General features: G+C 35.5%; 1 long non-coding RNA gene and 1 pseudogene across 1 annotated transcript; both read left to right on the plus strand.

The window, feature by feature from the left end:
* The first annotated feature begins 405 nt into the window (after positions 1–405).
* LOC131174552 (uncharacterized) lies at positions 406–2,313 on the plus strand. The gene is made up of 3 exons (XR_009144923.1): positions 406–731; positions 1,475–1,531; positions 2,107–2,313. It is a non-coding gene; the product is annotated as an uncharacterized LOC131174552 (long non-coding RNA).
* Positions 2,314–3,187: 874 nt separating this feature from the next.
* LOC131174657 (geraniol 8-hydroxylase-like) lies at positions 3,188–4,298 on the plus strand (annotated as a pseudogene).
* Positions 4,299–4,346: the final 48 nt, after the last annotated feature.

The raw sequence follows: 4,346 nt of genomic DNA on the forward strand, positions 1-4,346 counted from the left end.
TATATATATATATATATTGTAACATCCAGAAGAAAAAAAAAATGATGATGATGGGATTTTGGCGTGTGACAGTGGGTTTCCACTATCACAGCCGGCCTTTTTATAAAAAAAAAAAAAAAGAAAAAAGGTTCAAAAACGGGAGGAGGAACCCCCCCCCCCCCAATTTTCTCTTCTCTCCTCTTCTCCCCTCTCTTCTTCTTTTTTCTTTCTCCGGTGACCGGCTGGCAACCTCCCAAGCGGCTCCCCACCCGGCCGGCGACCGTCTAGCGACTGCCAGACCACCAGAAACGGTGGCAAAAGAGGGAGAAGAGAGAGAAAACGCGCGCACAGTAGGCAACGGCTTTCCGGCGCGATTCCGGCTTCATCCGACGTCCGATCGAGGCAATTTAGGTAGCGTTGGAAAGCTTGTTCCGAGAGCTTTCTTTTGATACTAATTTTGTAGCAAATGGGGGTCGGATGAGTGAGATATGGAGGAGAGAAATTTCGGGTTTTTCAAGCTTTTTCGTCAGATCTAGGACGATCCGACCGTTGGATCGACGATCCGAGACCACCTATGGACTGAGGAAGAGGAGAGGAACATGGTGGTATGATCAGATCCGGCAGATGTCGCCAGCGACCAGCCACTGTGCGCGGTGGTTCCGGCGGTGGCTACGGTGGGCTATGGAGATGATTCAACTTCCAGAGGCTTCCTCATAAATTTTTGGAATTTTTGAGACACAGATAAACTTCGGGTAAGACTATTTTTATTATTTCTCTGTCTGTGGAGCATAAATACAGTGTTTCTTAAACAGGAAAAATTAGAGAAAAATTCTAAGAAAAATATATGATGAAAGTAAAATTATTTGGAGATATTCTATGGTGTTTGTTGAATTTTTGAGTGATTGTAGAATATTTTTGAAAAATATAGATGAATTTTAGTTAGATTTTTAGCATGTGGGCATATAAGATTATTTGGAATTAAGATAATTAAATTTTATATAATTGGTTGAAGCTTGAGGATGGAGGTTTAAATATGTGAATATTTAATTAGGTTGAATTAAGAATATGTTAAATGTTGGAAACTTATGGAATCGAGTAAAATTCTTGAATAAAATATTCATGGGTGATTAGAAAATTACAATTCATTTTGCAATAGCCTTATAATATTATTAAGGACCGCAAGGCAAAATTTTAGAATTTTTAGAGCTTGTTTGAGTGGATTTTTGAAAAATGTCAATTATAGGGACTAAAACGTAGTTTTTAAGATTTTGAGTATTGTCTGATTTGGAGGGCCCAGGAGGGGCCATGTGATATTGATGAGATGTGGTTGTGGAAATTGAGAATTTAGAAGTGTTATTTGAGCCTTTTTGCAGGTTGGATAGACACCAAGTATAGGGGAAACCCTGCTGGATTTCCGGCATGAATTAGGCTGTCTATTGCCTCTTTAGAGTTTTATCTTAACTTAGTACTAATAAATTTATAATTTAATTATTAGGTGATCGAGGTCAGCTATTTTTCTGCATCCAGCAGCCACAATAGTCATCGGTGTACTGTGAGTAAAATATTAATTTTAATTGTAATTTCAATATTATTATATGTTCAAGCATGCCCATGCATCACCTATATGCATATATCTATGTAGTTAAACTCTAGGCACGTTTTATGTTGCATTCACAACTGTTAAAGTGCTATGTATGTTGTTGTGGTAATTTGGAGCAGTGTGCGTGCGTTAGCGTGCGTGTGATGTGGTATTGGCTATGGATAAGACGGGTAGTCACGGCTTGAGATCTTCGCTGGGACCCGATCCTTCGGGGGTAGTCGCGGCTTGAGTTCTTCGCTGGGACCCCGATTTGGTTTATTAAGCGAAAGTCCGGCTTGAGTTCTTCGCTGGCACCAGGTTGGATTTAAGAGAGCTGTATAGGGGATCAGCTCCCATATATTATGATTGATATTACTGGGTGTGTGAGTACTCCAAATTACCTTTTTGCTGCTATGATGTGAAATTATTGCTGTTGTTGCATTTCACTCTATAGGGTGCATTAGTTTTAGATAGTTATAGAGATTATGGTTAAAATTGATATTTTACTCTCTAAGTCAAACGCTCATTCCTGTTCAATATTTTTCCAGGCCACAGGAGAAGTTATTTTACAGAACAACCTGTTTTCTTCCTCGCAGGTTTAACGTTGATTATTTAATTGTTTTACTATCTTTTCTAAATTTAAAATCTAGAACTCCGCATGTGTTAGTAATAGTGTGGACCTTGTTAGAAATTGTGTTAATTTAAATTTTTGAAATTAATAAATGAAGATTTGTATGGTATTTAAACAGTTTGTAAATGAGATAACAGGGTTGAGTTGGGCTCCCCTGATTTTAGTTTCTGAAAATTTCTGGGTTAAGTTGGCTCAAAATATAATTATAACAGTTTAATTTAAATTATTTTATGTGCATATTGGGCCTAAATTGTGGACCTGGTTATAGATTTGAGGAATAGTTAGGCTTACTACGGGTCTCAGGGGCTTTAAGCTGGCTTAGGTCCTAGTGCCGGTCCGGCCCATAGGTTGGGTCGTGACATATATATAATAGTAATATGTTGGCTTATAATAATAATAATAATAATAATAATAGAAATATTCAATTTTAAATGTATTTATGCATCAAATACTCATAAAACTTTATTTTTATTGTTAATTTCTTATTAAATTTTTAAAAAATATAGGGAAATATAAAAAAGGATATCATTAAAACATATTTTTTATGATCACTCTACCTATGGATATTGCAGGTGTAAATGCACACGTATAATATGAATAAAATTAATAAAATATATAATTTATAAATTTTATAAATTACAGTAGTTGTATGGCTTTTTAAGTTTCATCCTTTTTAATATATTTGACTCTAAAATTTCTTTTGTTTTTCAAAAAATAATTTATATATATTTTTCATAAAAAATATTTTTTATTGTTTAATTGTACTATTAAATTGATAGTATGTATTTATATATATATATATATATATATATATATATATATATATATATATATATTATATGTGTATAAATATTTTTTATATGTAAATAAAATGATTAGAATTTAAAAAATAAAAAATATTTTTTTTAAAAAAAAAGAGAAAGTCTTTTTTTTTAATTTAATTTTTTCTTTATATATATATATATATATATATATTGCTCATTACCCCAAACACTAATATTTTTTCTCTTGATTTGACTAATTCAAATTCGGATACCGTACGGGAGTTCAAGGAGGTGGTGAGGTGCCTTATGGATGAAGTAAGAAAACCAAACTTGGCTGATTATTTCCCTATGCTCAGAAAGATCGATCCACTGGGTGTAATGCGTCGCACAACAAATCACTCTGCAAGGATTCTTGATCTGTTTGATCGTATCATCGATCAACGCTTGCAGAGTTAAGAAAAGAGCAGGGTTATATCCTAAACAACGACTTGCTTGGTACCCTTCTCACTCTGAATGAACACAACAACAAAGAGATGGATAAGAATTGCATGGAACATTTGTTCTTGGTTAGTTCAGTTCTCTCTGATTCTCTCCTTGCACTTTATTTATTTTTTTTTTAATGTTGGATTTACTCTGTTCTTTGTCTATCATGTATTTGTCATGTTCAATTAAGCAGCCCTTTCCACTTTGTTCCCTTACTAATATGGGTCTCATTCACCTAATCGTATTTTAATTATAGGATCTATTTGCTGCTGGGACTGATACAACCTCAAGCAAATTGGAATGGGCAATGACAGAACTAGTTTGCAACCCCAAGACTTTATCGAAAGCAGGAGAAGAGCTTGAGCAGACAATTAGCAGGGGCAGCTATATGCAGGAATCAGACATTACTCAGTTACCCTATTTGAAAGCAATTATCAAATAAACTTTCAGATTGCATCCGGCAGTCCCCTTACTCTTGCCCCGCAAAGCAGGGGAAGACGTAGAAATCTGTGGCTTTACAGTTCCTAAAGGTGCTCAATTGTTGGTCTATGCATGGGCCATAGGTAGGGACCCAAGTCTTTGGGAGGATCCAGTGTTGTTTATGCCAGAGGGATTCTTGGGTTCGGATATGGATGTTCGAGGGTGTGATTTTGAGCTTATTCCTTTTGGTGGTGGACGGCGAATTTGCCCTGGATTGCCATTGGGAATCAGGATGTTACACTTAATGTTGGGATCACTGATCCATTCCTTTGATTGGAAACTTGAAGATGGGATTACACCAGAGAGCATGAACATGGAAGATAGGTTTGGCCTCACCCTACAGAAGGCCCAACGACTACGAGTTATACCTGTGGAATTGTGACAACATGAATTCACGTTTTGATAAATTATTAGGTATATACAATAATAT

This window comes from Hevea brasiliensis, chromosome 16 (assembly GCF_030052815.1).
Source record: "Hevea brasiliensis isolate MT/VB/25A 57/8 chromosome 16, ASM3005281v1, whole genome shotgun sequence".
NCBI classification, from domain to species: Eukaryota; Viridiplantae; Streptophyta; class Magnoliopsida; order Malpighiales; family Euphorbiaceae; genus Hevea; species Hevea brasiliensis.